This window comes from Epinephelus moara, chromosome 13 (assembly GCF_006386435.1).
Source record: "Epinephelus moara isolate mb chromosome 13, YSFRI_EMoa_1.0, whole genome shotgun sequence".
Classification (NCBI taxonomy): Eukaryota; Metazoa; Chordata; class Actinopteri; order Perciformes; family Serranidae; genus Epinephelus; species Epinephelus moara.
The window spans coordinates 1,417,575-1,441,846 of NC_065518.1; the positions used below are offsets into that span (position 1 = coordinate 1,417,575).

At 45.1% G+C, this 24,272-nt stretch overlaps 1 protein-coding gene across 1 annotated transcript in view; it reads left to right on the forward strand.

Moving 5' to 3' along the window:
• srcin1b (SRC kinase signaling inhibitor 1b) overlaps window positions 1–24,272 on the forward strand; it is a 183,511-nt gene that overhangs the window by 8,878 nt on the left and 150,361 nt on the right. The window lies entirely within an intron of this gene.

The window sequence follows — 24,272 nt, forward strand, 5'->3', positions numbered from 1 at the left end:
GAAGAAGCAGCGGGTCTGTGGGGCAGCTGAGTGAAGTGGAGCCTGAGGAGGAAGCACCGGTTAGCCCCGGTTTCACTACAGGCAGATTCACTCGCTACAAGGGCGAGGAAATAAAACCTGAACAGCCAATCGGAGTGATCTCTTTCACCGACAAGCTCCGCCGCCGATTCAACATGCTCAATTGGCCGAAAAGCCGCCGACACCAAAGTGCTGACGGTGCGGGACACAACGCAAAAACTAGGGCGACAGGCGCTCATCGACGGCCCGACTTTGGTCGACGGCCGACCGTCAGCTTGGTGTGTCAGGGCCTTTAAAGGCATGGAGCACCGATACCCAGCCCCTCACAAAGTATTTCTGTAAAGTAAATCATAATTGGCAGTGCACACAGGTGTATTGTGCAGGTGGCATGATTTCTTATAACACAATAGACAAATGAAACCATGATAATAATCTTGAATACTTAACAAAAATGAGAAGGAGCTCTTTAATGTCTGAAAGTAGGAACAAGCTCATAAATAAGTGATTTGTGAGTTTTCAGGGCTGCACAGAGGAAATCAGGCGATATCCTGGAGAGGAGGGAAACTGTTGAGCTACTCATGTATAGACTCATTAATTCTGTAATGAAAGGATCATTTCTTTAATCTGAATCTATAGTTTTCTCCATTTTATTCTGGTGCCAGCAGCTGGACGTACATTAAGCTATGGAGACGTTGCATCCTGGTTATGTTACTGATTGTTTGTGACAGTATTTATGGCTATCAAGGTCAAGTCTCCACAGCTTTTTGGTCTCAAATCCAAAGTCACGTCTCCAGTCTCCAGAGTGCTCAGCTGTCTCCTCTTCATCTCTCTGAATGATTTTTTAAAACGATGTCCAGCTGAGTCGTTTAAAAATCCGTCCACTCAGTCTAGAACTTCATTAAAACAACATAGTGTTTACCTGACCTAGTTTTCGGCGCGATAATTCACATTCATGCAAACATCAAAGTGTCTGTCTGCCTGATTTGTTGTGAAACCCCAAAATAGATCGACTCAATTAAAACCAAACCAATGACAAACAAACGGTGTTTTTAGCTGTTTAACAGCAGAACCCAGACAAACACCAGCGGATGTAAAGACAGCCTGAGCCCCGGTCGACTCTTTTCATCCTGAGTGAAGAGAAAAGATAACTAATGACAGACCTGCCCGATGCAGTGTGTTCACAGATTGATATGATGATATGAGTCTTTATGCTTTAATGACAAGGTGTTTGTAATTCAGTCTGGCTTCATATTGTTTTTCAGCAGGAGATCAAGGCTTTTGATGCTGCTGTTGGAGTAATTAAATATATCAAGGTGTGAATGCAATTACTATGAAGCACACTTTAATTTGATTTTCTTTGAAGTGCTCTCCCCGTCTGTTGCGCTCTACACTATCTATCCTCCCGTCTGTCTGACTGTTCACACATGCTTTATGTCTGTTTAGAAACGCATCGTGGTCGAGGTCCTTTCTGACTGCATGTCCTTCTACTGAACGACTGGATATGAGATGTAAACCTTTCAGTGTGTCCAGGCTCTGCTCTGTGGCCTCATTACAGTCCAGAGTCATGCATGGATCCAGTCTTTATAAAGTTCACCACTGTAACCAACCTGCCACCTGCAATTATGTCTGAATCGATTCAGTACATGGCCTGACCTGACCCGTTAATGTAAGACCAACGACCCGACGTGTACCCATTATCAGACAGACTGCTGCTGCTGTAGGCAGCACCTACACAGGTGAGGGATGCACAGTGGCTGTGTGTTTAGAAAAGACAGAAAAAATGACGGTGACCTTTCCTCTGTTTCACACCTCCACCTGCAGTATCAACATCAATCCTCTTTTACTTCACTGTGTTTACAGTTGTGTAGAAGAGCTCGAACTGCAGCACAGAGCGCCGTGAGAGCTGTTGTTGCTGCCGTCATGGAGGGCAGAAACTTCACGCTACATGCAACATGCTAGTCTTCTTCACTGTCATGAGGCCACTGTGACATACTGCATGGGATAATACAAGCAATTGATTGATGTCCTCTGTCTGCCGGGTCGGGCTATAATCGGGCTGATACCAGGGTTTTCCCTGAGACCAAGGAGGCAAAGGCCTGTGGCGGGGGGCATCTTGACAGCTGTACTTTAGATCTGCTCCTCTATTAAATATGAAAGGAGGCCCCCACATGCTTGAGCTTTCCACTGCTGACTTGTATCATCAGAACAGACATGTCCTGTGATTTTCAGCCTTCTATGATTTTATTTACCCTTTACAGCAGGCACATCCTGACAGCTGAGAATATTACTGTCAGGTATTGTCCCCCCTCACAGGACATGTCTGTTCTGATGACACAAGTCAGCGGTCCTGAAATGTGTGTTTCTCTTCTATGATACACATTCTACATCTCGGAGGCTACGTCTTTCCACGTACGGGCTTCCTTCGCCTTTCAAACGGGGCAGAGCTCCGTGGGAAACAGTTGGAGAGACACAGCCCGAGGGGGAACCGGGATCTGACACAACACCAGAGGGAGAAGCAGGTCCGTGGAGCTGTGCGTCGGACGACAAAACAAGGGCGTCGCACCAAATGTGCGTCGCTTTGGGTTGTGAGCGCACATGACGCGCGTCTAAATTGAAAGTAATGGGTTTGTGCGTGCATCTGAACGCCCCCCATGCACACACACATGCTTTAACCAAGGCAGTGGCCGAAATCACCCAGGCGGCCCGCCTTTGTCTTAGATAGGCAGGGAAAACGCTGGATACTGTGTAGTCTGAATTTGGCAAGATGCACATTTTGGTCTCTGATCATCAACAAAAGTGAATTTCTTGGTCATACTTCAGTTACACAATCCTACAACACCATAGAGCACCTCTTGTGTGAAGCTCTTGATGCCTCGTTTGCACTTCGGTGTGTGACTGGTGTCCATGGATCCGTAGATGTATGAATGATGCCTCTAGTGTCCAATGCAAGGAAGTGCAGCTTTTTATGGATGGATAGAAACCTGATAGAAACTACCTGTAGCCTGGGGGACAGGCTAATTTTGTCTAATTTTGGCCGTTTTTCGCTATCTAGTAGTTTGGAACAAATAAGTGTAGATGTTGATCTACCAGGTACGTTTTATGACATATGACATATGACGCATGTTTTATGACATATTTAATGAAAAAGACGTATGGATGGCTGAATGAGTCATATGTCTACACTTTCATACCAAACTGATAGAGATGATGATGACAGGTGTAGTTGAGACTTAGTCCTGTGCCCTGAACTCCTCTAAAGAGTGGCAGCCAGGGGGCTTTCTTCTGCACATCCTCTTAGCTGCTCGTCTCCACGATCTTATTCTTTGGTTTAGAATACAGTGTTTCCTCTAGACAAACTGCCCTGGAGGGGTGGTGAGGACCAGGAGGGGTGTGTGGGGGATGCTTCTCGGTCTAGAGGCCTCCCCCACACACAGTGTTTGTTTCTTTAGAAGAAGTTAAAGTGCGTCTCGCCGTAAAGAAACACAGTACTGGAACTATACATGATTAAGGGACGTTAGTTCATCCTTAAAAGTTTATTTCTGAAAAGAAAAATATACTATGCAGGATTTTCCAAAAACAAAGAAAGAATTCTGTAGACTCATACAAAAGTAATTCCTCTCAATCATCTCTTGTGTCCCACTCTCAGTTTGTGGTGATGTATTAATCTGCTCTTATTTTGCTGTGCTGGCGACATTTGTGGCCGCAGCGTGCAGGTTAGGCCGTGATAGAAAGGTAGCGACCAGGTGCCAAACCGTGAGCAGCATGCATCCAAGACTAAGCTCTGAAAATTAAGGATGCAGTGCCGAAAAAACTCAAATATAGCTTGATGAAATGCCAGGCGGACAACGCTGAGGGTTGGCTATACTGTTTCCAAACAGTAGCCTACAATCCCTGCATAGTATACCTTTAAATATACTTCCTTTCTTTTTCATCCGCTTATCCGGGGCCGGGTCACGGGGGCAGCAGGCTGAGCAAAGCACCCAGATGTCCCTCTCCCCAGCAACACTTTGCAGCTCCTCCTGGAGGAGCCCAAGGCGTTCCCAGACCAGATGAGATATATAATCCCTCCAGTGTGTTCTGGGTCTGCCCCGGGGCCTCCTACCAGTGGGACGTACCCAGAACGCCTCCAGCAGGAGGCGCCCAGGAGGATCCTGATCAGATGCCTGAACCACCTCAACTGACCCCTTTGACACGATGGAGCAGGACTCCATTTGTTTTGCCTTAATCTGACACCCAACCTGAGTGGTGGCGTCCTGGTGTGACCTCATGTGTGAAAAGTTAACTAGTGCTCTGTTTTTGTTTTTACCCTCAGAGAGTCCGCGCACGTCTCCGCCGTCACCTAACGTGAACCGATGTCCCTCTTCTTGACATCTGGCAATTTCCAGGAACGCAGCATCAGTCTTTTTGAAGTCCTCTACACCTGTCCTTTCCACTCTGTCTGTGGGTAATTGCTGCTGCCCTGTGTGATGTATGTGCCGTTACTGTATGTGTCTGCAACGTCGGCTGCATCCCCGATTCATTATTCAGCTCCCCTGGCCAGACACAGCGAGAGAGCAGCTGCTCTCGCTGTCACCGGTCAACCGGGAATCCATGAATCTGTAATTATCCTGTCATCTCTGTCTGTCTCGCTGCCTTTTCTGTCCCTGCTCTGTATTTATTCCCTCTGTCTTCACCTGTCTGTTTCTGTGCTTAGTCTGTCATTCACTCAGCCTGTCAGCCTGTCCACCTGTCACCTCTCTGCCTCCCGTCCTCTGTCTCTCTTACTTGGGAAGACTTTTCTTAACATCCTCTTCCTCCCTCCGCTGCTCTCCCTGCTCTCCACATCAAGACGGAATATGCGTGTTTAAATCAGGTGTTTATGAGGGTAAAACATACAGAAAACTGATATTAATTCATAAATATGGAGTAAACTTCCCACACATACATTCGTCTATTCCTCTACTCCCATTCCCATCATCTGTCCCACTTCTCCCTGTAATTACATCCCCTCTCTTCTCCCTCTCTTAAGGGCGCGATTTGTCTCTCGCTGAGCTGTGACTTACTGTGTTAATTACCTCACCGCCGATATAGAAAGGTGCCGAGGATGTCGGCACACAAACTATTCTCAATGAGATTTCAGGAGAGAAAAACCAAGGCTGAGCATACATCATACTGATATGTTTTTCTATTACCCACCTGTAGCATGGTGTAGAGGTGTGTGTGTGTGTGTGTGCAGCAAAGTGAGGTCGAGTCCCTCAAGGGCAAAGAGAAGACACTCAAGAGCATTATGAGCACGGGAGCATCCGCGCTCTCAAGGCCCAGCAAGCTCTATCTTTAATTTATCACTATGTTTTATTTACCAGCGAGTCAATTCAGGCCACCGAGCAACAAACAAGGCTCTGTATTGACTCGTGTGCAGCGTCCTGTCCACTCTGGTTCATCGGCATGCAGAGCTGCACTCATGTCCGTAGGCCTCTCACAATAACTACTTCTGGTGGATGGTCAGGGTTGGGCTGTCACGGTGAAGGAATTTCAATTTCTCCTTGTATGCGTGGGTTTCCTCCAGGTGCTCTGACATGTTCTCCCTGTGTCAGCGTGGGTTTCCTCCAGGTGCTCCAACTTCCTCCCACAGTCCAAAGATATGCAGGTTAATTGGTGACTCTAAATTGTCCGTAGGTGTGAATGTGAGTGTGAATGGTTGTCTGTCTCTATGTGTCAGTCCTGTGATAGTCTGGTGACCTGTCCAGGGTGAACCCTGCCTCTCACCCAGTGTCAGCTGGGATCCAGCGCCCCGTGACTCTGATCATTCATGCATTCATTAGAGGTTACGGCTAATGAATAAATAAATGATTAAGGGTGGCTCAACAGTGCGATATGCAATATTTCCACCATATTTTGTTGTTTTTGCAAATTTCTTCATTTATCCCCAATTCCAGTGTTTTATCAATAACTTTTATTGCTCAGCTAAATGGTTGCTTTTTAAATGACAGAGACGACACAGCTTTAAAACAAATTAAATACTTATTAAAATACACAGGAGGGCAATGAGACACAATAAGGGGTGCAGTATTTCTTTCAGCTGAGATGCTTCGTTGCATCTGGTTGCTATGATACAGAATATCCACACAAGTAAAAATGTTGGCACAAGGTAGAGAGTTTGCTCAGGATGAAGTGAAGGCTGAAGAATGTAGGGAGAGAGGATGTGACAGCTGGTCTGTGTGGGTTCAGTGTTAATTTCTCCTCCTTTGTATTTGTTATTCAGTGACGTGATGGTCGGTCTTTGTGGTATTTGTCCCGCCCCTCCACTGTGATCAGACAGCAGGGTAAAAAGTGACAGTGACAAGCGGCTGCAGTGTTTTATCCAAAGTTAAATACCTTTAAATTCTCAGCGACCAGAAAGAAATGTTGAAGGTGCAACGCTCAGCACAGAGTAGTCGCTCAGAGTCTTGTCACGCTGCTGGCGTTTATAGCAGAGGGTAACTACGTGGTGCTGCCATGAAAAATCAACAAAACATGGAGATAGAATTTGTATGGGTTGCTCACCATCCCCTGTGGTTGGCGTGTCTATAGGGCTGTAGGCTCCATAGGAGTGTTAACATGTGTTTGTCTTGTTGTGTTATTGGGAGCCAGAATAGAAGGAGTCATGGCTCAAAACCAGCCGCCACTGCCCGTCAACAAAAACAAAGACAACTATGGTTAAATGTGATAAGACCAAAGGACTGGACGGAGGCCATCATCAAAAATGCTCACATGTGCAGCGCACACTTCATATCAGGTTAGGGAAAAAGTATTTCCTGTTGTAGGGATGAATAAGGTTATGTGTATTAAGGGTTATCATGTCCACCTCATCAGAAACTGGGGAGGGATTAAGAGGAATATTGGATTTCTCTGGAACGCTAACTTTTTAGCACATTAGCTAACGTTAGCTTCCATAGCAAAACAAACAAGTGTGGTCCTCCTTTGTAAGATTGGCTTCCTGTGACATCATCCATCCACTGAGTGAGAGCATACGGGTCGGCCAGTCTGGTCCCGTTGGTCAGTGTTTACTTATTCAAGTAACACTGGCGGTCCCGGAGAGTGAGTGACCTGACATGGTGCGTTGGTAAATTCAGTCTGACGCTCTACACTAAAATGAGAGCCCTGTTGGTGGAAGAAACGCAGCGTTATATTTCTACATGAATGAACCAACGGTTAAGTTAATCACACATTCACTCCGCTCGGCGCTCTGCTGCTCCGTCTCCACATGTCGCAATTCTATGTTCTTAACTTAATTATAGAATATTAATTTTACTAATTTGTCATATCGTCAAGAATATTGTTGTTGCAGAAATACCCTGAAATATCCTGATATTATTTTAGGATCATATCACCCACCTCTATTTACCAGGATGGTTTCTGAACATCAGGGCTGTCAGTGTTACAAGACACTCCTGTGCTTCGTCTCTTCTGTTTTGTGGTGTCCAAACATCTCCTTATTCTCCACCCAGGAGATCCTATTATCAGGTGTCATAGTGTGCATGACACACAGCCCCCCTGACCCTGAACACACTCCCTCACACACACACATCCTCTCACACACACACGCTCTGTCTCATTAATTCATGGCCTTCAACTCAGGATTGAATTACAGCCGGTGCTAGTGCAGGATTTACTTTGACAATATCCTTTGTTGCGGGCACACACACACACACACACACACACACACACACACACACACACACACACGCTCTGAGATCAGCTGCAGTGTTTCATCACGCATGCAGGCGCAGCCCCGTTCATGATATGCTATCAGTGTTTGCTATTCCGCACTTTGCTGGCTGGTATTCATAATTCATCGCCACCACCAGTTTGTCTGCTGAAAAGTGTCACAGAAACATCTGCATCTCTGGATTTCTTTTCATCCCTCCATCAGTTGCTTCCTCTCCTCAGCTGCACTGCGAGCGCGGTGTCAAGCCCACATAGTGATATTGAATTACAGATGCACACTACAGTATATTCCCACAGACACATGATTAAAATCCAATGCGTATAATGACGGCGCTCAGATCAAAGGCAGCTGGTTAGAGGATGCAGGCCCTTTAAGAGAGGCAGCGCGGGGAGGGCTCTGCATCCATAAAACATGAGTTTATTCAGTGGCCATGCTAAGACATGGTTAGGAGCGCCTCTGCACTCCGGCGTGCTCTCATCACAGGCAGAGCATCCCCGTCCGAGCAGACGCTTCACACACATGCTGACACAGCTGAGACATGGACGTGCTGAGAAGAAAGGGATAAAACGGGAGCGAGAGGAGCGAGAAGAGAGAACAGCAGAAGAAGAGTGAATGGGGAAGAAAGAAGAGCTTATAAAGAAGATAAGAGAGAAAGTGACGGCGCGGTAGAGGACCGTAAACAGGTGCATCGAGGCGGAGAATGGGCAATTCCTCCTTCCCAGGCATGTCCCCTCTCTCTCCGTCCATTCTGTAGTTGCAGGTATTTCTAACTTGAGTGCCCTTCTCTGACGCGCTGCTGGGGGTGCTGGGAAACTACTGCTGTTTACCTCCACTTTCTTCTCCAGTGTGATGCTGTGTGTCTCTGCTGCACATCTGTCTTCCCCTGCATGTGTATGAGACATACATTAGATATCACTTTACACAGTTAAAGTGCGTCTTTGGCACTTTTTTTTAAAAAAAATCTCCCGGCAGTACTGCAGTGTATGAATTTATAATATGTGGGACACTGAGTTGAAGCGTCTTCTAAGTTGTTTTTTAATTTGCTTTGATTTGAGATAAAGCCTCTGATTGAGTTATCCTGCCAGAATAATCAGTTTGAAATGCTGCAGCCCATTTGAAATGCATTAGAAGTGTGTGTTGAAATGCCTCTTAGCGCAGATATTGACGGGACAGAGTGTCTGAGAGGAACGGCGGGTGTGAGTGTCTGGTGGTGTCGGTTGCGTCTGGCAGCAGCACTTGTTTACTGCCTGTGTGCGGACAGGAGGCTGTTGATGTTCTGGCTCTGTGTGGTTGGCATCTGGGGCAGCATGAAAGAGAGCCATTGAAGGATGTACAGATGCTGCTGCCGGTCAGAGAGATGGAAAGAGTGATGCGGACAATGATGCTGGTTTATAGACCATTTACTGGATGTTAATGCAGTGGTTTGAAAATACAGAAGCAGCAGTGTCCACTTAGAAGACAAGCAGCCAGCTGTAATGACAAAAACTAATTTGCATCGTAAACATAGACTGAGCTCAGTCTTTTTTCTTCAGATGTGAAAGTGGGTGAAACACTCAGGGATGGGTTTGTCCTCCTTTACATCTGCACTTTAATATATACACATGCATTAGAGCCACAGAGCCAAGCATCTGTTTTTCTGAAAGATAAATCCCTGACTAGGGATGGGACATGAGGCCAGAAAATAAAATCTATTTTCTTCCTGTAATCAGAAGCTTCACAGCAAGATAGTCAAACATCTGGAGTCATGACAGTCCTGTAAACTCTGGCAGATGCTCTTAGCTCTGGCAGGTGTAATACAGGGTGAGGGTACAAAGGGTGGCTTCGTGTAGTGGAAGCGAGCCGCCTTGTACGAAAACAATGTCGCAACATAAAAAAAAAAAAATCACAAGATTTAATGAAATAACACATTACGCTTTAGAGAAAAACAACACAGGCACAATCGTGCCATTTATTTAATGATTGTGACGTTTCGGTAGCTCGTCACCTGCTGACTAAATTGATTTCAAACAAGATGCATCAGGATTTGAGTGGTTTACATTTATTGGGGGAAATTATATATAAAGTAACTCTTAATGCCCCAGTTTACAAATCTGTTGTGACTCAAGTAGGGTCACAGTGATATACCATGTACATTTGCTTATTTACGGTATAGAAACAGAGCGCAATGCGTCATAATCTGAAAGCCACGCCCCCAAAGGGGAAACGAGGCCCGCTTTCCTTTCGCTTCTTCGCTCGTTCGCTGTCATTCTGCCTCTGCAGCCGCGCCTTCAAGTCTCCACGACTGAATTGCTAGCTAGCTAGCTAGCTAAAATTATTAGCTATAGCTAGCTAATAATTAGCTAATAATAAGATGGCAAAGGATTATTTTAGCACGCTATGCCTACCAGAGATGCAGCGGTATATTGCTAAGCTTAATATTGCCGGTCTACCTCAGTGTCCCTTCTCCTTACCCTGCTCGTCTTGGAAAAAACATGATGTGGAGATTCTTTTTTAAGAAGATGAGCATTTGGGCGATGTGGAGATTCTTTTTTAAGAAGATGAGCATTTGGGCACGCTCAGCAGCCGTCAGCCTGCTCCTGCTACCTGCACACGTTGTTGTTTTGAGACATGCCTCTACATGCTGGTAGACTGATACAAGTGCTAGAGCGGGCCGCTGGAATGGACTGCTTGAATCATGGACCGCTGGAATGGACTGCTTGAATCGCGGAGTGCTGGGCACAATTATAACAGAAGTTGCATTCATACTGTCAATGCTTTAGCTTAACATACATAAATACAGTTAACTGTTAGACAATACATCAAGTAGGCCACTTCAAAAAAATGACTGAACCCAAATGAAAGGAGGCTGGAGCACTCGATAAAATTGCAGAGCTTTTAATAAGATGCAAACAGACTGACGTTTCGACGCTACTGCGTCTTCTTCAGAGTCAAACAGGTAGTGATAGAACAATGGCAGTTAAATACACACATCCTGAAACCCAAATGGTCTCTCATTGGTAAATGAGCAGTTAACTGTTACTCTAACAAATACATTTGGAGGGTTTGACAAAGTGTTAGCTGCACACATAGGCATACTGAGTGTCAGGATCCCACAGTTTCTTCCCTGTTGAAGCCTCACGTTTTATTGCCTGTATCCACTTTGGTCTTCTATAAGGTTCCGTTTTTCTGCTCGGCAGCTAGTCTCGCTCACCAGACCTTTCTCAAGAAAAGAAAGGTCTGGCTGCGCCGACTCTCACTTTAAGATTGGAGAAAAAAACACCCCGGCTGCTTGTATTTCTTTCAACCAATCACAATCGTTCTGGGCGGTGCCACAGCAACGGTGCGCTTGCAAAAATATTGCCGGGGGGAAACAGGTTTTGGTGTAACACGCCCACAAAAATTTCGCCTACAGGACGCGAACCACAGCAGAAAAATGGCTACATCCCTGCAAGATCAAACACTGCAAAAGTTAGTAAAGGACGTGTTGAAAACTGCAACTGGAGGTGGTAGGGCGGGACTTCAGCGGGTGGCTCGTTCCGCCCAATGAGAGGCTGATTTATGCAGCAAACTTCCGCCCACTCAGACTACTCAGCAGCTGATAAAAGATAAGCTCTGGGTTTTTATTGGCCGTGCAGCCCACCATACAGCAACTTGTCGGCATTTGGATTCAACTCAACAGGCTGGAAACGGAGGGGCAAAGTGTGAGGGGAAAGCAGCCCTCTTTCCCCTTTGGGGGCGTGGCTTTCAGATTATGACTCGTTGCGCTCTGTCTCTGTTGGAAAGATAATGGCAGCTGGATGGAGAATCTCCCTTTATGTTAGTTATTTTTACACAAACTTCCATCAACAAAATGGTTTCAGGTTTCAATTATAGTAATAAAATGTTTGCTCAACCAAAAAATAACCCATTTTCCCTCCCTTAAGAGTCCTTCTGATTGATAATAATATAAACTCTGTAATACTTTGATAACGTGAAACTGCGATATTTTCTGAGACATACCCTGAATTTCTCATGCTGTTGCAACCTTAGGCTCAGCAGTTTACGTTGCCAGCTATCATCTATGTTACTTCTTGACATAAAGGTCCAGTGTGTCGGATTTAGTGCCATCTAGTGGTGAGGTTGCAGATTGCAACCAACTGAAGCTCCTCCCGTGTGCCCTGCGTGTAGGAGAGTGATGGTGGCCGATGTTACAATGCAAACGGCCCTATTAGAGCCAGTGTTTAATTTGTGCCCTGTGGCCTGCTGTAGAAACAACATGGCGGTAACAAAAACACAACAATATTTATGTTGACTTCAAATGGGGCGTGTCTACTGTGTTTATAATGAGAAGGCTACACATGAACACCTCATCTTGTGGTATTCACAAACTGGTAACTAGAAATTCTGGGAAAGCTCTGAGTTCATGAGTTGTGATGTGTTTGCTGACATTTCCAAAAATAGCAGACGCCATGGACGTTCACTTTTCAGTGGATGGAAAATAATATATTGTAACTTTAGCTGTGTAGAGTTTGTCTCTCCACGTTGGGATCGAGTTACTGCCCCAAGCGAGGGAGTTCAAGTATCTCAGGGTCTTGTTCACGAGTGAAGGCAGAGTGGAGCGTGAGATGGTGTTTGCAGTGATGTGGGCGCTTTGCTGGACTGTTGTGGTTCAGAGGGAGCTGAGCTAGAAGGCAAAGCTTTCGATTTCCTGGTCCATCTCCGTCCCAACCCTCACCTATGGTCATGAGCTCTGGGTAGTGACTGAAATAATGAGGTCACAGATACAAGCGTCTGAAATGAGTTTCCTCTGTAGGGTGTCTGGGCTCAGCCTTAGAGATAGGGGGAGGAGTCAGACATCTGGAGGGAGCTCGGAGTAGAGCCGCTGCTCCTTTGCATCAAAAAGGTCAGTTGAGGTGGTTGCGGGCACGTCCAGCTGGTAGGAGGCCCCGGGGCAGACCCAGAACACACTGGAGGGATTATATATCTCTGGCCTGGGAACACCTCGGGGTCCTCCAGGAGGAGCTGGAAAGTGTTGCTGGGGAGAGGGACGTCTGGGGTGCTTTGCTCAGCCTGCTGCCTCCTCAACCGTGTGTTGACATTTCCAATGGCCTCATCTTTTATCTCTGTCATTATTCAATTCAGTTCAATTTTATTTATAGCCTATAGTCCAACATCACAAATCACAATTTGCCTTAGAAGGCTTTACAACACACAACACCCTCTGTCCTTGGACCCTCATGGCAGATATGGAAAAACTCTAGAAACACAGGAGGAGACAAAAAAGGTAGATGCTTTGGTGTTACCTGCATTGTGTGACCCACTTGCTAGCTTGCTAAATTGTTATCCTCTGTGGCTTCTAGACACTGACAGTGGCGTCCATTTTGCTGTTGCGTACTGTAGCGGTGGTGCTCTCATGACTTGAATACTTGAATACCAAACATGTTCTGTTCATGGCTTCAAATGTCGTAGCCACAAACTCATGAGTTCCATTTGAAGGCAGCATTATTTTCAGATGACTATAAACAATAATTAAATGATTTTATATTTCATTTCCCCTAAGTTCTGCACACTGAACCTTTAAAGTGCCTTTTTTTTGTGCACATTTTTCTATATTGCCAAGCCCTGTGCCTGACAGTCTTTGAAAAACCCTCAAGGTTGTTCAGAATTCTTAAAACCTTTCATCCATCTGCACGATGATAAATAATTCTGACCTTTTGTCTATGCATTGTACGACATCTTTTAAGTTTTATGCCTTTGTTTATATTAACCACTTTGCATTGTTCTGTATTTCCATACACAATAGGGCATACACAGTTTCTACGAGACAAGCAAACAGAGATGCATTTACAGGCCGCCATCTTTGCTTTTACACAGTTACAACTTGGTAAATGGGTTAAACTCCTTTTTATCGTGCAGCAGATGGAGTTTTTTCTCTGAATCTGAATAGGCGTGGTAAAGAGATTCTGACGTTTGTAGAAATACCCTCTCCATTGTGTTTTGTTAAACAACCTCCTTGGCTTTTTAAAGATCACCAGGTATTTATCCTTCAGATAAAAAGGCACTTATCTCATGAGAGAGGCACAAGCTGGTACTACTGCAGCCTGACTGCAGGCTGGCAGAGTGCAAAATGGAGGTCCTCACCATCTTTAATCAGTATTGATTTACATGATACCCTCCAACACACTCACACTGCACAAATCTGTGTCGGAGCAAGAAAAGAGAGAGATAGGATTGGGGAAAAATACCAGCTATCTTAAAACTCAACGTAGTTTGGATATGGGGCTTGTCACATCCTGCACGCTGTCGCACTCGGAAATCGCTGAGAGGATTAAATCTGAACAGAGCGTTTTGAAATACAGAATATACAGTCGCCCTTGAACATCTCAAACTTATCTCTTTGTGCTGCATGACGGTGTGAGTCATGTCACCTCAATGACATGCCAGAGGAGAGGGGGCGGGTGGTGGTGGAGGTGGTGGTGGTGGTGTAGCAGATCAAGCGTGTTGGAATCACAAGTGACTGGGGAGCAAAAGAGAAGGAGAAGAGACAGGGTAGAGGATCTGTCAGAGAGCCGAGCAGCAGCAGCCAAACGGCAGTTTTCCCATGTCAGCCTGATCAAACTTGTTGACATCTGGAAGGAGATGGAAGAGAGACAGAGAAAGGGAGGAAGGGATGAAGGGCAGAGAGAGGGAGCTGCAGAGCAGAGGGTGTCGACATCTGAGGACTGATTGATGCGGTTGCCGCGGAGCCACCAGGTGAGGGTGAGCCGACTATAATATTGACTCAGGGATGTCGTTTCTCCCGAGAGCTGCGCTGCACTCTGACATTCAGAGACTGTGTTGCAGCTTCGTCCTTGATGTCGCTTCCTTTGACTTCTTTTCTGAGTCAAAACAACATTTTCCAGAAATTTGGTTTCAAGTGCCGAGACTGCAGAGACCCAAACGCAGCTTCCGACACCAGAGACTTCATCATTTTATAATGTGTAAGAAAGTGGAGAAGCTTCAACTGACAAATGACTCCATATTAAAAAGTTTTAAATATCTTCCCCTGCGCTGGAACCTTCTCTGATACATGAGGGTACTTAACCTGCTGACAGTTCAGACATCCTCATCCTCATCACCTCATCAACTATCTATTCACTTATTCACGCATTTACAACTAGTTGATTCATCTTTTCATCTGTGAAGTGCCCCAGAATATTTACAGATTCAAGGGATGAGCGAGTTCATCCATATCTGTATCTGTTCGACCAACTCAGTTATCTGTATCCACATCTGTACTTGGGATGGGCGGAGTTTAAAGCAGAAGTAGGCGAGATTTAACCAGAAGTTATTTTAAGCCTGAAATTAATATATGTTGATCAGAAGTTGCTCTGTTTTTATTCCTTAGAAAACTATTTACAGAACAATCTCAGGATTGACCTCCTGATCAGATTGCACTCAGCTACCCAGATAAAAGTTTTCTTGCTTCACAAGTACGGATATTAACTCATTTTAATCAGCTGATACTTGTACTTATAAAAATCACATTACACCGCAATGGATACTCGTTTTCTTTCAGAGTCTTCAGCTCAACCCTGACAGATTCCCATTGAAGCTGCAACAGCTAGTCAATTGATTATTCAGTTGACCGAAATGAATCGACAACTATTTTGATCATCAATTGTTTAAGTCATTTTTCAAGGAAAAACATGATATTTCCAGGTTCTCAAATGTGAGAATTTGCTGCTTTCCTTGGTTTACATCATAGTAATCCTGCTCGCTGCTTGGCGAAGAGGCAGACACAGGTGCTCACAGACTGGACTCCGCGAGGAATGTCCGCAGTCATTCGGGCTTCCATAGTCGAGCGCACTTCTGCATTGTAGTTTCCTGTAAAAATGTCCATGAAAAATCCCCGCGTTGTGAAAAATACATGCCAAGCAGTCTTTTGTGTGACACTGGTGCACGGAGCGGAGTCCGCGCCATCGTGCTTTGCGCGCACAGGGCTTGCGGATGTCCGCTTTTACCGGGCGGACCTCCGCGCAGTCCGCTCTGCGTACGTTCTGCCCGNCGCGTTGTGAAAAATACATGCCAAGCAGTCTTTTGTGTGACACTGGTGCACGGAGCGGAGTCCGCGCCGTCGTGCTTTGCGCGCACAGGGCTAGCGGACCTCCGCGCAGTCCGCTCTGCGTACGTTCTGCCCGAGTATGCAGTCCTGTCGGTCTCAAAAAAACAAAACCCGGTCCGAGACGGAGTACCGAACCGAATTGGTATTACCGAGAACCGACCCAACCCTATCTGTAACAGAGCATGATGTTCAGTTTTTAAATCATGATCCCATTTAGAGTCAAACAGACAATAAAGTAGGGTACGCTATGCTTTAGGGCGTGGCTGCCTTGTGATGACACTACCATGACGACCTGGCAATCAGGATAGAGGTGTAGAGTGTGTATCTTCCACAGGTCCAACTATGGTCAACACTTGCTCCACGAAACTAAGATGGCGACATGGTGCAAAATGCCAAACTCAAGGCTTTAAAACCAAAGAATGGACGACGACCTGTTTATGTTTCACCTGTTTGTGGGTAGCGTCTCTGTTTTCCAGTGTTGGTTGGGACACAGCTCATCTCTCCCAGTGTCTTCATAAAGTATAGACTCTCCTGTTTGAAGGGGATGAAATGGGTCCTGGGGCGACTGTGAGTGTAGAGCTGCCTGAGAGCAGCACCTGTGGAGCTGGCAGAGATTCAGTTTCTTGTTCAAGGACGTGACAGTAACTCTGCTCAGCGCTCGTCCCTGCAGCCTGTTTAAAAATACTGCTCCAACGTGATGCCATGGAAACTTGTTTGGTTGATAGAAAAATGAGCTAAATACATGCAGTTATTTTTATTGTTGGATGATACTACGAGAGGATTTTAAGGGCTGAAGCCTCAGACGAGATTTGGGGATTGAGACGATTTTTAGTGTATAATTAAACAACCTTGGAAGCAATGAAAGATTGACGACACATCACAGCAGAGAGTTATTAACAATAAATCCCGTTCATTTGGCTCTCTGTGGCTCTGTAAAGCTGACCCAGGATAATCTGGCAGCCTGTCTGTGGATGTTGTTTAATTTATTCAGCGGAGCTTTTGGAACTAAACAGAGCTGATCAAAAACCCAACTGCAAGGTGGTTTAAGATGTGGAGCCAGTGAGTTGGATGTCATGATGAGTCTACTCCATTCAGAATGAAAACACATTTCTGGTTTTGCCAGTTGTGTCTGGTAAAGACATGAAGAAACTCGGCACATTTTTGTTTCTGGGACAGTCAGATCATCTTTTCATCCACTTTGAAATTTTACTGATTCGACCCGCTTTGGCCTCAGAGTGCATCTGACTTATCGCTTACAAACAGAGACTGCTAACATGTAGTGGGAAATCAGTGGCTCAGGAACAGTGTGTAAGTTGTAGGGAGATTTAGCGATGATGTCTGGTGGTGAGGACTGCAGATTGCAACCAGATGAAACTTGTCATTGTCCAGGAGGTTTTTATCGGGAGACAGATTATCTTCAGAGAACTCCTCCTCTCAAAAATACACAGACCCGGTGATTTAAGCAGGATTTATACTTCTACATTGAATCTGCACCGGACCTATGGCATATAGGCTCTGCAGAGATGCGTACCCTACACCGTAGCCTCTCCTGAGAATGTAACCGCACGTTGCGGTGACGGAAACTTCTGTGTGCTTTTATCAGCCAAAAACCATGTTCCCTCAGTGGAAACAAAACTTTTATTTACTTTTAGTACACAAATAAAAAAAAAACAATAAAATGTGAGGACTATAAAGCCCCCACAAAATGGCTTTTGAAGTCCTGTGTGATTTATCCTGGCTTCATATGAGTAGGGAAACTCCACTAGCCGCTAGGCTAATTTATGCAATGTAAAATGTCAACGGCTTATGCTAATAACATTAGCATGTTGTATTTGTTTTGAAAACGTTCTTAGTATGGGACAGTTGTTTTGTCAGCTGTTAATGTTGCTGTTGTTTGTGACTTCATGTGAGTAGAGAGAAACTCCACTAGCTGCTAGGCTAATTTATAAAATGTAAAATGCTATTGGCCTGTGCTAATAACCAACACATGCTTTTAAACCAGTAAAAACAATACAAAGCTGTGTCATGTTACATGTCAGTGTTTCTCGGATGCTGTTTCACGTGTCGGAGATGGGCCCTTACCCCCAATTTCCACATACTCCGTCAGCGCACTACGTAGCAAATACGCTCCCATTCTAGGGAATAGCTGCATTTCCACAGCTGCACGGCGCTCCGCTTCGTCGGAGATACCAGGTACCAGATGCCAGGTCTATTTTTCAGCAACTACGCTTCCATTTCACGTCAAGCCATGTAGCTCAGATTACACCAAACCAGAAACGGAACGCACACAGCATCCGGTAAATTTCAAAATACAACTACGGAATGTAAACTCTCAATTTTTTAAAAAATCGTGAAGTAATGTTGATGTGAACAGCAAGGCGATCTCAAGTTGAACTTGTCTTCTCTCTTTCTCCTTCTGAATGAACTATTGTTTTGGTCTGGCTCAAACTTTATCAATTGCTTTTTATCGCGTGATCTTGCAGTTCCCACGTGAGCTTGCGGCTCCGCTACACTGCGCGACACTCCAGAAATGCATCCAGTAGGCGAGGGTACATGTAGTCGGTCGCTCCAGATCCACGTAGCTTTTACACTAAAGAAAACTACACTACTACTATATTCCATTTCTGCCAGTATGTCCCTCTAAATCCTGCACACTGGACCTTTAAACTTGTACTTCCTCCGGCTGATTCAGGCTTCAGACGAGCACACTGACAACACAGAGGACTTTGAGGACTTTGAGAGGAGGATAGAGGATCGTTTTAAAGAGAATCCTCCTCCTCCTGTTGTTGTTGTTGTTGTTGTTGTTGGAGGACAGATGCTGATGACTGTTATATAGCATTGCTTGCACAGGGAGATTATTCTCTCTTAGAAAAATAACCAGGTGTTTTTATGGGCAAATCCCTCTGTATGAAGACGAATGATATTCACTAGGCTCGGGGAGAAAAAAGTCAGACAATAAAAAGTAGGATAAAAAAGTGAAGCAGCCTTTTATGCTTTTGTCATCAGTATTTTGTGCTCCAGCCTCCTGTAGCTGTGTACAAGTGGAAGAAAAATGGGGGGAATAAGCAGAGAGAAGCCTCTGCTGGAAGCGACGCTGGTTTGCTTTTCTGTAGTAAATCAGCTTAATTGCAAAGTACTGCGTCACATTTTTTCTCCATAGCAGCCGCTCACATTTTCTCCTCCAATCGACAGCTGCTGGACATAAAGTGCTGATAATGACCTCAGGTCTGCTAATGTGGGCACGCTCATGTGTTCTCACTGAATCTCCTCTGCACCAGTGAAGGGCCAGACACTAGACAACATACAGTATCTATCACAGCAATGACACGTAATTTTTTAAATGATCTACACACACACACACACACACACACACACACACACACACACACACACACACACACACACACACACACAGTCCTCATCATCGGCTGCCTAATAGATTCCTGCAGTGGTGTATGATCCTCAGCTGCGGGAGTGACATGACAGAGACATGCAGCTCTCTGATGGTTCCCCACATCTCTGTGTATTTGTGAGCGAGTCCATTGATGGTTTAAATGTGATTTTATTGCGTTTCTACTTTATTAGACAGAAGGATGGATGAGAGAGAGGCAGAGAGAGGTGGATTCTAACATCACAGCAGGGTTGGGCCGTATCACGATACTGTGCAACTGAAGAAAGGTGTCGAACAGTACAGATTTGGCAATGACATTTTGACTGCGGGAGATTTTCAGAGCAGCCTATGTAGAAAATCAAGGCTGGATTCTTGTGTGATCTGGTAAATCCAGCCACAGAGTCCTGCACTGGGTCGGGTGCCTGATGGGTAACCCACAAAAAGCTGTGTGAAGAGTGAAGGAAAAAAAGAACATATATAAAATTCACAGGTACGGGCAAAGATGAAAATGAACTACACACGGTGGGCAGTGGGTGAGAACGAAAAATGAATATTTTTTTAGTTGTCAGAATAAAACAAATAAAAAGATGTGCAGTATTTGTGGAAATATTCTAACATCTAAATCACTATTATCAAGCCACAGTTCCTTTTATTTTTGAAAGTCAGTGACACAAGTGTAACCTTTGACCCCGTGGTGACATTGGTCACCGACGTGGAGGACTCCAGACATGAAACTTTGCAGCCCGAGGATGAGGTGGCAGCCTACATGGAGTTCAAGACACCCAAGGAGGATCCTTTGGAGGTTTGATGGTGGTGGAAGGAGCATGCTAACATGTTTCCTAACCTGGCAGTGACTGAATGTTTTCACCATCTTGTCATCGGGCGCAGCGAAAGTGAAAGAGACTTTTCCTCTGCTGAAATTGTAATTTAAGAATGGAGAACCCAGCTTAAAGGGATAGTGCACCCAGAAATGAAAATTCAGCCATTATCTACTCACCCATAAGCCGACGGAGGCCCTGGTGAAGTTTTAGAGTCCTCACATCACTTGCGGAGATCGGCGGGTGGAGCGGCTAGCACACCTAATGGCTGACGGCGCCCCAGACTAACGTCCAAGAGCACAAAATTGAATCCACAAAATATCTCCATACTGCTCATGCATAGTGATCCAAGTGTGCTGAAGCCCCGACATAAAAAGTTGTTTCGAAAAACGTCATTTGGACTCTGCAGGCATCGCCAATTCCCAGTCCGAGCAGCAAAGACTTTCCTCATCCGTTGGCATTGCTTTGCATTTGAAACAACTACACCACCAGGTTTCCAGTGCTCGACTCCGGTATTCTGCGGCTGGCTGAGGGTTAGGCTCATGAGCTGTGGCGGCTGCTTCGTCCAGTAGCCTGAGTTCCGTCCGTATAGTCGGGCTCAAACAAATACGGCTCATCAAAGAAATGCTGTTCCTCCTCAATTTCAAAGTCTTCAGACATGTTGGGCTGTCCTTTGCTAAAAGACCGTAGTGCAAATTATCTTTTAGCTCTGTGGTTACAGTTATCTCCCCCTGCGGAGCACGTGTCACGTTATGTAAACACGGGTGAGCAAAGCTCATGCTTTCGCTGGTCTCGCGCAGGCGCGCACACGTGAGCGCGGAGCACAGACTTTTTATGTCGGGGCTTCAGGACACTTGGATCACTACGGACGAGCAGTATGGAGATACTTTGTGGATTCAATTTTGTGTTCTTGGACGTTAGTCTGGGGTGCAGTCTACCATTAGGTGTGCTAGCCGCTCCCCCCGCCGATCTCTGCAAGTGATGTGAGGACTCTAAAACTTCACCAGGGCCTCCGTCGGCATATGGGTGAGTAGATAATGGCTGAATTTACATTTTTGGGTGCACTATCCCTTTAATGTGAGTGACTGTAGCCTGTGTGTGTTTAATCACGGGTCAAGCCCTTTTTAAACAGGAATTGTGCAAATTTGCAGGAAAGCCCATTCAGTCTTTTTTCAGCATTGGCAGTATAAAAACAAAATCGGGGAGTGCAGCAAAATGCCGCCTACCTACTTTTGTTTATACAGAATGTGCCTTTGTCAGGGCAGTGGGGGGCGTGAGCAAGTAACAAAACGTGTAGCTCAGTGTGTGACGTAAACAGTGACGTGGGAGGGAAGCCTAGACGTGTGTCTAAACGCTCGCAGCTTGCCGGCAAAACGGCCCAACATTCACCGAAAATCTGGCAGTGTAAAAGGGGCTTCAGGTTGCAGGACTTTGACTTACGCCTCATTTCCACCTATGTATGTTTACGGAGACGAGGCAACCGGAAATCCATTCATTCCTGTAGGAATCTCCATGATATCAGATGTGCCTGCAAAACTTCTCCCCACTATGTTATACTGCTAAAAATATGGTTCTACATTCAGCTGCTCATACGTCTTCTTAATTAAAAATTTTGCAAAACATACCACGTACCTGGCGGGACAACATCTTCATTTACTTGTTGCTGTGCAATATTGTTTCTGTTTCTGTCCCAGTGATGTTCCAAGTGTATATTCCAAACTATTGCATGGTAAAAAACTGACAAAATTAGCCTCTCTTCACGGCTACAGGTAGTCTCTCTCAGGTTTCTATCCATCTGTAAAGAAATGCACTTCCTTGTGTTGGACACTAGAGGCATCATCTGTATATTTAGGGACCTACAGGCACCAGTCACATAGCTACGTGGAAATGAGGCGTTAGACATAATGAGGGGTAACAGGTCGTTTCTGAGCTTCATGGGTATGGGCAGGTGCAGGTTTCAAAAAGGGACCTGTTGAGGACTTTGGCACAAGGTAACATGATGTGGGCAGACGTGGAGGAGAGAGCAGCTTTAACTCAAGTTTGGAAGTTCCAGATAAAAGAAAAAAACAATCAAATCCTCTGATTTCCTGTGTTTGGACCAAAAACAGCCCTGCATTAAAAATGCAAGAGGCTGTGTTGGTGGTGGATGAGCTGCTGCAGGTACCAGTGATACAATCCAGGAAGTCCACTTAGAGCGATCCATCTTTTAGTTTGAAGGCTTATGAGATGCCAGAGCAGCGCTCAGTGGGACATAATACTGTGAGGAAGGATTTTACAGCTCTGGAATGTTATCATGGAGACATCATTTTATCTGTTGTTGAAATCTACCTGGAATGTGTGCATTCAGGTGCAGCAAGAGTTGTTTCAACTGTATTGGCAACTTTGCTGCATCATCGCAGTAGTCCTCTTCAAATGAATGAGGGGGCTGTGTTTTTTGCAGGCAGGGCTTAAATCTGTCTGAACACAGCTTTATCTGTCCATGACAAAGGTATCAGTGTAAATCCTACCCCAGGACATCTCAGGTGCATAGTGGACACCTCGGGCTGTTCAGTTATCAGGAGCACTGTATTGATCCCTTGAAAAGAACTCCAGCGATTTAAACCTGCACTTCTGAGACTTTTAGACCTTTTTCAGACTCCCAGCACAAATCTGTTTTTGGCATTGATTTTTATAAAGTCTGAACAGCAAAGAAAAAACAACACAAATGAAATGCAAGTTTTGCAAAAAGGATCTTAAACACATTTGCAGGTGGTTGAAATGTGATTTCTATCAGCAGATGCAGATGTGACAGACGCTCCAGCTGGAATTTAAATTGACTTTTGCATTCTGAATCACTGAAGCAGGGCTTTTTTAGTCGAGCCAGGGTGAGTCTGTCTGACCACGAAGAGGACTGATTGAAAAATTCTGGCATACTGGAGACTTTAGAAGATAACTCTGGGGTTGACATTGTACGATATATGACATAACGTTACCAGTGTTGAATATCTTTGGAATACTACATGCGAGAGACTTACTTGTGTCAGCCCAGAAGCTAACCGTCACCGTCACACCCCTTTCAAAAGCTTTGTGATCCAGCCTTGAACTATGGTGTCTTTTTGGAGACTTTGTAAAATATATCCATAATGATAAATCCGACAGTTAATGTGTTCTATGACTATTTATCCATTTTCCCGTGTTGAAAAACATATTTAGCTTCCTTTTTTCATTGCTTGACACTGGAAAGCAATGTCACCAGCGTAACTACCATAAACTATAAAAATAATGGACATAGCTAGCGTGACATCACCCACTGGTTTGTGGAGTCCTGTTATGAAGCCTTGAGTTTGGCATTTTGGCTGTTGCCATCTTGTTTTTGTTTGGAGCCAGAAGTGACCATATTTGGACAAGAGGGCGGAGCTGTGGAGGAGCGAGTGGTGGATCTGACTGAGAAGCTGGCGACACTGTCAGCAGACAGCCTGTCACTCAAAGCAGCCCTGCCCTAATTATGTGTAACTTTAAGCCTTAATAAAATGTGAACAGGTGAGTTATGCACAAATTCATCCCCGTACAGCCGTCATGAATGTTGAAATTAGCTGTAGAGACAAACCATTTCTTGTACCAGGCTGTAAACATGTTTATTTCTGCTGTAGTTATGGACTATGATGACTGACTCGCTTCTGCAGCCAGCCCCAAGTGGCCATTAGAGGTACTGCAGGTTGCTGCTTGGTAGCTACATAGTTACTGACGCCTACATCGTTACCACAGCAACCCATGCAGACAGGCTGTTGATGTCTGGACACACCGTGATCGGATCACTTGCAGATAACAGACACTCTGTCTTAAAGATCTGATTTGAGAAAAAAAATCTACTTTGCATGCAGTCTGAACGAAGCCTTCGTCTCTTGACTTGCAAAAACACTGGATCCTACACTTCCCATAATGCAAATCAAAGCTTGAAAGTTACAACATCTGTTTAGCCCCTTTCCTACTGCACAAAATACCCACTAACACCCGCCAACATTTGGCTTTTTAATGTTATGAGAAAGGTTACAATTGGCATTCATACCCAGGTCAAATGACTCTGTAGTTGTCACAGGTATTTATCGGCTCTGACTTTTAAGCATTTTTCTGTTGTTATAGCGCCACCCAGTTGCCAATTAGAGTTAAATTTCTCCAGTCACCTTGAGGCGTCCTGTTCTACATATCTACCAAGTTTAGTAAAAATCCATATGGCGGTTAGGCCTAGATAAGAAATGAGCTCTCTAGCGCCCCCATTTTGTTTGATGGGGTCAATAATGGAGGGGTCCCCTCAGATTA